The sequence below is a fragment of the Canis lupus genome, chromosome 9 (genome assembly GCF_011100685.1).
Source record: "Canis lupus familiaris isolate Mischka breed German Shepherd chromosome 9, alternate assembly UU_Cfam_GSD_1.0, whole genome shotgun sequence".
NCBI classification, from domain to species: domain Eukaryota; kingdom Metazoa; phylum Chordata; class Mammalia; order Carnivora; family Canidae; genus Canis; species Canis lupus.
In genome coordinates this window covers 35,634,769-35,646,894 of record NC_049230.1, presented here as the reverse complement: position 1 = coordinate 35,646,894, position 12,126 = coordinate 35,634,769, and the positions used below count along the sequence as shown (strand labels likewise).

The 12,126-nt window shown below is 35.1% G+C and overlaps 1 protein-coding gene across 11 annotated transcripts in view; it reads left to right on the top strand.

Annotated features, from left to right (window-relative positions):
• The window catches only part of BCAS3 (BCAS3 microtubule associated cell migration factor), a 591,905-nt gene that overhangs the window by 164,310 nt on the left and 415,469 nt on the right, over nucleotides 1–12,126 (top strand). The gene's annotated exons all lie outside the window — the stretch shown is intronic.

Below are 12,126 nucleotides of genomic sequence, written 5' to 3'. Positions count from 1 at the left end.
CAATTCTAATAATAGGGATGACATAGTGAATCTAAATGACAGCATGTAATAAAAAGCACAACTGTTCAGAAAAGAACAACAGTTTAAAGCAAACCACAGGGAGGGAATGAAAGGTCACACTGTTTTATGTAAAACAAATACAAAAATACTTCAAGATTGATCTCAAGTGCTTACATGATGGCCTTTAGAATATGTTCCTAGGTTTGATGAGAGAAGCATTATATATTTTTTACTCAGAAAGGAAAAGCTGAATGTCTTTATGCTCACAGCACTGTATATTTTAGATTTTTAGAAGCTTCATAAAAATGGTTTACTTTTCTCCATTGTGTAAGCAAGGATTATGATGGTTACTTCAATGAAGAGAAATCTGAGACAGTAAGTAGCCAGCATCAGTATTATTCAGTTAGTTTCTAATCCACAAAATATACCAATGAGATTTAGTTCTCAAGTATTAGATTCCGTTTAGATTTATTTGTGCCATGTACTTTCATCAGGATAACTCACTGTTTTATCATTTGAATAATTTTCAGTTATGTGATGGAGAACAACTTTTCAGCTCTGCCTTACTATCATGTGTTTATGTGCCTACATAAAAGGAAAGTGACCTGCTTCAGATAGTTACTGTTTTGCTGTTTAACTGTTAACTGGATGTGGATATGCTTTGAAAAGAACAAATGTGAACTCCCCAGTTTTCTACACTACATATTGAGAACTGAGAGGGATAAGCTCATGTCTTCCATATTTAGACTTTCAGAAATGACAACAATGACCACACTTTAATCCCATCAATTTTTTTCCATCAATTTCTAATAGGCAATTGATCACTAATGAAATTTGTAGTTTTTGTTTTTTAAGATTTTATTTATGTATTCATGAGAGACACACAGAAAGAGCAGAGAGAGGCAGAGACATAGGCAGAGGAGAAGCAGGCTTCCCAGGGGGAGCCTGATGCGGGACTCAATCCCAAGACCTTGGGACCACAACCTGAGCCAAAGGCAGATGCTCAACCACTGAACCCGCAGGCATCCCTGAAATTGGTATTGATTGAAATTCATTGTTAGCTCTAACACTTGACAAAATTCTGCCATTAACTCTTTTGTTTAAATATCTTTTTAACATTACATTTGTACATTTGATGGCAGAACATTGCAATTTTTTTGATTCCTCTATTTCTTCTTATTCTTTTTTTTTTTTTTAAGATTTTATTTACTTATTTGAGAGAGAGACAGCACAAGTCAGGGGGAGGGGCAGAGGGAGATAGAGAAGCAGACTTCTCACTAAGCCAGGAGCTGGACACAGGGTGGGATCCCAGGACCCTAGGATCATGACTGAGCTGAAGCACGCCTAACCAACTGAGCCACCAAGGCATCCCTGCCATTAACTCTTGAATAAAGTAGTTAATATTTAATTTTTGTGTACTTGCTTTTGCCTGATTTTAATGTTTATTCCTGCTCCTATTTAAAATTTACAAAATGAAGGAAAGATCATGAACGTAAAAATCACCCATTTCTTTCTTTTTTGCCATGTTTTTATTTAAATTCCAGTTAACGTACAGTGCAACTGAATTTCAGGTGTAGAATTTAGTGATTCATCACCCATACACGACCCCTGGTGCTCATTACCTCACTGCAAATGGCAAGATTTCATTCTTTTTGATGACTGAGTAATATTCCATTGTGTATACATACCGTATCTTCTTTATTCCATTCATCAGTGATGGACATTTGGGCTCTTCCCATAATTTGGCTATTGTTTATAATGCTGGAATAAACATTGGGGTGAACATGCCCTTTCAAATCAGTATTTTTGTGCCCCTTGGGTAAGTACCTAGTAGTACAATTTCAGGTCATAGGGTAGTTCTATTTTTAACTTTTTGAGGACCTCCATACTTTTTTCCAGAGAGGCTACACCAGTTTGCATTCCCACCAACAGTATAAGAGGGTTCCCCAAGAGTGGAATGCTGAACCTACTACACCACTCAGGCACTCCTATATCCTGCTTTACATGTAACTTATGTGAAATATATTTTTAAATATTTTGTTTATTTGAGAGAGAGAGAGAAAGCAGGAACAGAGGAGGGGCTGATGGAGAGGAGAAGCAGTTTCCCCACTAAGGCAAGAAGCCTGATGCAGGGCTTGATCCCAGGACCCTGAAATCATAAACTGAGCTGAAGATAGATGCTTAACTGACTGAGCCATCCAGGTGCCCCTATGCCATGAAATATTTTTGAAAACATTTTTCTTATATAATGTTATGTACTTACATACTCCTGTGTTAGCACAAATATTTTGAGATTATTTAAAATATTAAATTAGGGGATCCCTGGGTGGCGCAGCGGTTTGGCGCCTGCCTTTGGCCCAGGGCGCGATCCTGGAGACCCGGGATCGAATCCCACGTCAGGCTCCCGGTGCATGGAACCTGCTTCTCCCTCTGCCTGTGTCTCTGCCTCTCTCTCTCTCACTGTGTGCCTATCATAAATAAATAAACTTAAAAAAAAAATTAAAAAATAAAATATTAAATTAATTTGGTATTTAGTATTAATATTTAGTATTTGGTTATTTTTCTGAAATTACCAGAAATAGAATGATCTTTCATTTCAGTTTCAATATTTGGATGTTTTATATAAGAAAGATTGAAAAGATGAGATGATTTTACCTCCCAAAAGATAATTTCTCCTAATAAGTTATTAGATATAAGAAACTTTGTGGATAAATTAGCCTTTTGAGTTCCAGTTTTCCATAGTAAGTACATCAGAATGGCTTCCCTAATTAAGTAGTATTAACATAAATATATTTTTGGCTTTGATATTGCTACATTATGTATTATATTTTTATTATGTTAGCATATTCACTTGGGAAAATTCATCATAATGTACACTTATAATTCCTGTACTTTTCTTTTCTTTTTTTTTTTCCTGTACTTTTCTGTATAAGGGAATATAAAAGTTTACTAAGAAAAGAACAATCTCACCTATATATCTTCAGACCTAGCAACCTTCTCCACAGAATGCTAACACTTAAGAGTGGACAATGGTAATATTACAAAGACTCTTACATAGAATAAAAGAGTCAGGGGATCCCTGGGTGGCTCAGCGGTTTGGCACCTGCCTTTGGCCCAGGGTGTGATCCTGGAGCCCTGGGATCGAGTCCCACATCAGGCTCCCGGCATGGAGCCTGCTTCTCCCTCCTCCTGTGTCTCTGCCTCTCTCTCTCTCTCTTTCTCTCTCTCTCTCTGTGTCTATCATAAATAAAAATAAATAAATAAATCTTAAAAAAAAAGAGTCAATTAGTGCCTAATCTTGTTTTGTGATGCAGGATCACCTTGATATTGAAACTTGATAAGAGCATTATGAAAAAGCAAAACTATAGTCCTGTCTTATAAATATGAAAAATCCTGAAAAATGCCAAACAAAACACTAGCAGAAAAAAATTAAACAATATTATAAGGATAATGTCACAATCCATTTGGGATAATTCCATAATACAAGACTGGCTTATTACTCAAAATCAATGAATGTAATTTGATGCATGAATAGAATAAAGGAGAACAATTATATGATTATCTTAATACGTATACAAAAAGGGTTTGAGAAAATCAAATATATGGATTGATAAAATATTTTAGTAAATAGTCATAGTTTCTGGTTCTCTAGAATTCATTTTTTCTCAAATTACCAAACTGTTTAAATGTAGTAAACATGGTTATTTTGAAGTCTGTTTCTGTTAACTTCAGTGTCTGGATTCTTTGGGGGATATTTTTATTGTTATTTTTGTTGGTTCTCACTAATGATGCCTTGACTCCTTGTTTGCCAGAATTTATTTACAAAATCTTTAGAAACAATTTTGAATTTGAGATACCAGAGTTCTGCAGCACTATCAGTCTTGGATCCTCTAATTCCAATTTCAGGGATTGAGTTATAAACTATTTAAATAAAGCTCACCTGAAATAGCTATGAGATTCTGATTACTACAGATTTACTCTTATTTCAATATATTCCTTTGTGTCTCAAGGCAAAACATGGAGGGAAAGTCACCAGGTAGAGCCCCTTGGACATGACCACCTAGTACCACAAGTTCATCAGAAGCACCACTCCATCTTTTAGAAGCCTCCTCTAGAATCATCAGATGCATCTAGGCCTAACTACCCTGCTCACATGTCTGGATTTTCTTGTTCTCTTGGGTTTGGATCTAGTAACTTTTTACTATCTTATTAAATATTTAGTACCTGTAAGCAGAGTTGAGAAAAAAATTTCCCCAGTTACCCTATTTGTTTTCATTGGTAGGACTGATCTGATTTACCTAGCCTGCCATTATTGAAAATAGAAAATAGGGTAGCCTGGGTGGCTCAGTGGTTTAGTGCTGCCTTCGGCCCAGGGCGTGATCCTGGAGACCTGGGATCGAGTCCCATGTCTGGCTACCTGCATGGAGCCTGCTTCTCCCTCTGCCTGTGTCTCTGCCTCTCTCTCTCTCTTTCTCTCCCCCCCACCGTGTCTCTCATGAATAATAATAATAATAATAATAATAATAATAATAATAATAAAAATCTTAAAAAAAAGAAAATAGAAAATAAAATTTGTAACCATTTTTATAATTTCTAGGAAACATACTTTTTGAGATATAACATGGAAAATATTTAAAAAGCCATGTAGTGGGGCACCTGGGTGGCTCAGTGGTTGAGCATCTCCCTTTGGCTCGGGTCATGATCCTGGGGTCCTGGGATTGAGTCTTGCATCAGGCTCACCACAGGGAGCCTGCTACTCTCTCTGCCTATGTTTCTGCCTCTCTCTGTGTGTCTCTCATGAATAAATAAATAAAATGTTAAAAAAAGATTACCCTTTTCCCTTCTTTCTTTTTGTGTGGATTTCCTTCTATAAGAAGAGCCCAGTCCCAGGGCATCTGGGTGGCTCTGTGGTTGAAAATCTGCCTTCGACTCAGGTTGTGTTCCCGGGGTCCTGGGATGGAGTCTCACATTGGACTCCCCTCAGGGAGTCTGCTTCTCCCTCTGTCTATGTCTCTGCCTCTCTCTCTCTGTGTCCCTCATGAATAAATAAATAAAACCTTAAAAAAAAAGCCATATAGTATGTGCTCCTTTAGAAAATACTAATCTTAAAATATTCACATTGCTCATTAAAAATCACTTTTTCTGGAAGAATTATCATACATATCTTTCTCTCCCTGATGGTAGCTACTTATATGACTTCATAGAGGTTAACCATTTGTTATGTAGAATGATTGATTATTAAATTTTCTTTTTTAAAAAATTTATTTAAATTCAATTTGCCAACATATAACACCCAGGGCTCATCTCATCATGTGCTCTCCTTAATGCCCGTCACCCAGTTACTCCATTCCCCTATCTTGCCTTCCACAACCCTTTGTTTCCCAAAGTTAGGAGTCTCTCATGGTTTGTCTTCCTTTTTAATTTTTCCTCACTTAGTTTCCCCCTTCCCTTATGGTTCCTTTCACTATTATATTGTCTTTCTCCGATTGACTTATTTCACTCAGCATAATACCCTCCAGTTCCATCCATGTCAATGTAAATGGTAGGTATTCATCCTTTCTGATGCCTGAGTAATATTTCATTGTGTATATATATCACATCTTCTTTATCCATTCAACTGTGGAAGGAGCCATGATGTCCTGGCTCCTTTCATAGTTTGGGTATTGTGGACTGTTCAATTTTCTTTTAAAGATTTTACTTATTTGAGAGAGAGAGAGAGAGAGCAGAGAGCACAAGTGGAGGGGTTAAGGGGAGGGGCAGAGGGAGAAAGAGAAGCAGACTCTGCTGAGTAGGGAGTTGATGTGGAGTTTGATCCCAGGACCTCAAGATCATGATCTGAGCTGAGAGCAGACGCTTAACTGACTGAGCCACCCAGGTACCCCTTTATATTAAATTTTTATTCTTCTTTTTTGTCTCACTAACAGTTGTAAATACAAATATATATGTACTTGGACCTCCTTAGAGGAAATAACCTTTTTTACATTTTCTGGATTTTTAAATAGCACTTAAAATTAATCTTTATACTTACAGATTTTTCCCTTTGCTTTTCCCAGTAATTTATTTGACTTTCCTTAGAGTATAATCGTGATAAATTCTCTGTGGCTAAGTGCTAAGGGGAAAAGTTTAATACTGAAATAGTTCAAATTGGATTATTTTGATATATTTATAAAATCTTGGTCCATATTTCCTAGTTACCATATATCTGTCCCATTTGATTTTTCCTTTTAATGTATTTTAACCCCAGTGTGGTAAATTGATTTAATAAAAATGCCTCCTTCTTCCCCTGGTTATCTGATAACTTCTTAATGACCACTAACAGTTTTTGTGAGAGCAGCTCCATTAGCACTAATGGACAGGGAGGACAACTGATACGGCATGAGAAAGGTGAAAGATGACTAGTGACCCTTTGGCAAATCCGCCTGCGCTGAACAGAATAAGTACCATGCTCATTTGAATTTTTGGTCAGAGTGGATTATCTGATGTACTTGTCACAGTCTTACTTTCAGCTCTCCTACAAAATAAAATTTAGTTCTGTGGATACTCTTGTTAAGATTAGTCAGGAATAAAACTTTTTAGCTAAGACTGTGAAGACACTTACTATAATTTAATATTCTCCATTTGGTCAAATTAGATTTTTTATTTTTATTTTATTTTTTATTATTTTTTCAAATTAGATTTTTTAATTTCAATTTTTACTGAGTCTTCTTCCTTTTTGGTATGTCGAGTACCTATCATCATGTGTGTACAGGCTCTCTTGACAAAAATCTAATCAAAAGACTGATTACTCTGAGGTGATTTTGGTATCTAAATATGGTATGTGAACACTATTAAATAACATTATATATTTCTTCTGGACACTAGTTCTTATTAATGTGTTTGATTCTAACATGGAACCAAATTTCTTCTAGAAGCAAAGATCTTTACTGATACAGAAAATTTCCAGTACCCCTTTCACTCCCTGCATTGTACCTTGTTTTGAAAGTGAATAAGCTTTGTTGGCTAGTGCTGTCTTGTCCTTGACTATACAAAGTGCAGATCTGATGACTGTTAAGTTTTGGGTTTAGATTTTTGTCCACTAATAAAATGGTAGTTGTAAGTTTTTTTGATGTGTGTGAGAATTATCAATAATTCATGTGATATGAGCCTTTGTGAAATACACTACTCTGTTTTACCCCTTTCTGGACTTTTTTTCCTAGTTCTCTTATATTGACTTGTCCTTTTATCTTGTAGTTTCTTTGGTACACTTCTTCCCACTTTCTGTGTGCCCAGTTTTCCTAGTTTTATTCCCATTCATTGGTATAAAAGCATGAAATAATAGGCTCAGGGGCAAATGGGGAGGATGTACAACCAGACTTTAACCGTGAAAGGCGATAGAAGGATAGCTCTGTTTAAGCGGGAGTATCTCCATTAGCATTGATGGAATGAGTCGCGGCAGCTGAGGCATCTTAGAGGTTAATCAGGCTTGCTAGCCAGCTTTGACATCGATACACAGTGGCGCCTGATTTTGTTGGTCCTTCAGAGGCTTTCTTGACAACGCTGTAACAGACTTTGTGTAAGTCATTGCTTGTGAATTATTGAAACAAATGTTTGGCTGCTAATTGAGGAACACTAATGTGTTTTATAATCACTGCAGTTTGAGTTTTTAGTGCTAAACAAAAGAGTTAAAATTGATTTGTGGCTTTTCCATGGTTTCAGTCAGCAGTAAGTTATATCTTTTTGCTTGAGTTCAGCAAATGGCTTTGATGGTCATTTTATTTAAGTATTTATTAGGACAACAATATTATAGTCTTCATCCCTCCTCTCCCTCACTGCCCAGTATAAGTTTGTGTTCTGAATTCATGTACTGTCAGATCATAAGTAATAGCAGGAATAGAATACAGGGCAATAACTGGATGGTGGTTGAAATCAGGCTTTGGAAATAGTTCTAGTATTGAATTCTGGCTTTGTCATTGGTTACCTCTTTGAGCTGCTGTTTTACTTAACTTCTGTAGCCTCAGTTTTCTCTTCCATAAACCAGAGGTGTTCAAGGAAATCTGTAGAGATCATTTATCTTAAGAGCCTTGACAAGTTCACAGTAAAGATTTCAGGGAGCATAGCTACAGTAAAAGTAATTACAGCTAATTACAGTGTACTAGTAATACACGTATTGCTAGTGTTAAGTTATATGGTGTTTTAATGGAAAATTTCCTTGGAAAATACGTTTCCTTATTTTAATTCCAATCTAATTGTTGCTTACTTAACATTTAGACCTTTATAAATTACCTTCTTTGCCTGCTTTTTATGAGACAAAATTTGAAATACTATCTATATAATAATTTTCATTTTAAAATTTAGCTATAAGGATCCCTAGGTAGGGATCCCTGGGTGGCGCAGCGGTTTGGCGCCCGCCTTTGGCCCAGAGCGCGATCCTGGAGACCCGGGATCGAATCCCACATCGGGCTCCCGGTGCATGGAGCCTGCTTCTCTCTCTGCCTATGTCTATGCCTCTCTCTCTTTCTCTCTCTGTGACTATCATAAAAAAAAAAAAAAAAAAAAGGTTCCCTAGGTGGCTCAGTGGTTGAGTGTCTGCCTTTGGCTCAGGGTATGATCCTCGTCTGGGGATCGGGTCCCACATCGGCTTCCTGCGAGGAGCCTGCTTCTCCTTCTTTCTATGTCTCTGCCTCTCTTTTCTGTCTTTCATGAATAAATAAAATATTAAAAAAATAAAATAAATTTAGCTATAGCATATGCCAGAATATAGATGAGCATATTCTCCATGATTATTCTGAAAAGTCATTTCATTAAAGACTAATTTGCAATATTTTAATAAAAACATTTTCTCACAATTGAGAATTGGAAAAAATTTATTTCTGGGGGTATTCTACTTATTGAATACCTTTTGAATGTCCATGTAATCTAGACTACTTATTTTTTTGCTCTGCTGGTTAAATCTCTCTCTCTCTCTCTCTCTCTCTCTCTTTTTTTTTTTTTTTTTGATATTTACGAATCACATGCTTTTCTCTTAGTTGTTTTCTGTTTGGGGGACAAAAAAAATCCCACAAAAGCCCATTATTTTAACATTATTATTAATGTAAATAGCAGTAATCAGATAATAAGATTCACATAAAAGAAAAAAACTCACATGAGTTAGTTTTATCTATTTGCTTTGCTTTGAATGAAATGGAACTAAAATGTAATTATATACATCTTAAATTGTCTTTAATTGAAATCATATATTAGAAGCATTACATTGAATTGTTTCTCTTACCAGAGAAAAAAAGAACCTTCTTAGCTAATCTTTTGTGATGTTTTATTCATCTCGTAATTGGCATCTTGGATGGAGACTGTATTTCCACATGCCAAATCTTTTTTTTTTAATTGAGGTAAAATTGGTCTATAACATATAAGTTTTACATGTACATTATGATTTGACATCTGCGTGTTCTACAAAGTGATTACCACCAAAAGTCTAGTCAGCATTCATCACTGTCAAATTGACTGCCTTCACCCATTTTGTCCACCTCCCAGTCCCTTTCCCCTCTGGTAACCATGAATCCATTCTCTGTATCTGTGAGTTTGTTTGTTTTTTTAGATTCCACATATGAATGAAATCAAATGGTATTTGTCTTTCTCTGTGTGACTTATTTCACTTAACCTAATACCCTCAAGGTCTATCCATGTTGTCACAAATAGCAATATTTCATTCTTCTATGTAGCTAAGCAGTATTCTGTTTATATATATGTGATATATATATATTTGTATATAAACATATCCTCCTTATCCATTCATCTATCAGTGGACGCTTGGGTTGTTTCCATATCTTGGCTATTGTAAATAATGCTGCAATGAACAAAGGGTGTATATATATTTTTGAATTATATTCTTTGAATAAATACCAGAGGTAGAATAGCTGAATCATATGGTAGATCTATTCTTAATTTTTTGAGGAATCTCCATATTGTTTTCCATGGTTGCCGCTCCAGTTTACATTCCAGCCGACAGCTACAAGGATTCCCTTTTCTATACATCTTCTCCAGCACTCGTTATTTCTTGTCTTTTTTTAATAATAGTCATTCTAACAGGTGTGAGGTGATATCTCATTGTGGTTTTGATTTACATTTCCTTGCTGATTAGTGATGTTGAAAATCCTTTCATGTCTTTTGGCCATCTGTATGTCTTCTTTGGAAAAATGTTTATTCAGATCCTCTGCTCATTTTTTAATTGTTTTTTCTGTTATTGTTGAGTCATATGGATTCTTTATATATTTTGGATATTAACCCTATATTAGATATATGATTTGCAGATATCTTCTTCCATTAAGCTTTTTCATTTTAATGGTGGTTTCCTGTGCTGTGCAGAAGCTTTTTGTTTAAATAGTCCCATTTGTTTATTTTTGCTTTTGTTTCCCTTGCCTTTGGAGTCAGATATATAAACACATCTCTGAGACTGATGTTAATGAGCTGACTGCTTGTTTTCTTCCAGGAATTTTGTGGTCTCAGGTTTTATATTCAGTTCATTTTGAGTTAATTTTTATGTACAATATAAGAAAGTGGTCTAGTTTCATTCTGTTGTGTAACTCCAGTTTTCCCAGAAACTGGAAACCATTTATTGAAGAGACTGCCTTTCTCCACTGTATGTTCTTAGCTTCTTTGTTGTAAATTAATTGTATACTTAGGGAATTATTTATCAGCTATTGATTTTGTTCCATGGATACATGTGTCTCTTTTATGCCCATGCCATACTCTTTTGATTACTATAGGTTTGTAGTATAGTTTGAAATCAGAGACCATGATACTTTTTGTTTTGTTCTTCTTTCTCAAGATTGCTTTGGCCATTCTGGGTATTTTATGGTTCCATACAAATTTTAGAATTATTTGTTTTGGTTCTGTGAAAAATGCCACTGGAATTTTGGTAGGGATTGTCCTGAATCTGTATATTGCTTTGGGTAATGTGGACATTTTAACAGTGTTAATTCTTCCAGTCCATGAGCACGGACTATCTATCTTTCCATTTATTTGTTTCTTCTTCAGTTTCTTTCATCAGTTTCTTACAGTTTTTAGTGTATGGGGCTTTCACCTTCCTGGTTAAATTCATTCCTAGGGATTTTATTTTTTGTTGCTATTGTAAATGTCACTGCTTTCTTAATTTCTTTTTCTGATAGTTTGTTATTAGTGTAGAGAAACACCACAGATTTCCATATTTTATTTTGCATTCTGCAACTTTACTGAATTTGTTTATCCTAACAGTTTTTTGATGGAGGTTTTCTGTGTATCTGCAAATAGTAATTTTACTACTTCTTTTTCTTATTTGGATGCATTTTATCTCTTTTTCTTGCATGATTATAGTGGTTAGGACTTCCAATGCTATGTTGAATAAAAGTGGAGAAAGTAGACATTTTTGTCTTGTTCCCATTTTAAAGGACAAACTTTCAGTTTTTCACTCTTAAGTATGATACTAGCTATGGGTTTATCATATAAGGCCTTTACTTTGTTGAGGTATGTACCCTTTATTTCCACTTTGTTGACAATTTTGATAAAAATTTGGAGGCTGAACTCAAAATGGAGGCTGAACTTTGTCAGATACTTTTTCTGCATCTATTGAGATGATCACATGATTTTTATCCTTGATTTTGTTAACATGATATACCGTATCAATTTGTGGCTGTTGAACCATCCTAGCATCTCTGGAATAAATTCTACTTGATCGTGGTGTATGATCCTTTTAATGTGTTTATGAATTTGGTTTGCTAATATTTTGTTAAGGATTTTTGCATCTATGTTCATCAAGGATATTGTCCTGTAATATTTCTTTCTCATAGTGTTCTTATCTGGTTTTGGTATCAGGGTAATGTTGATGTCACATTTTATATCTTTTTATTTTATGCATCCCTTAACTAGTTGTGATTTCCATTAATTTTATTACTGTTCTCTTTTAGCCTTCATTCTTCCTTTGTAAGTGATTGATCCACTATCTTTACTATATATTTATCTTTTCCAAGGAGAGTTTTACTTTTGTATGTTTCCTTGTTATTAAATATTAAATATTTCTTTTCAGCTTAGAGAATTCCTTTTAACATTTTTTTGTAAGGCAGTTTTAGCAGTGATACATTCCTTTAGTTTTTGCTTATCTAGAAAACTCTTATTTCC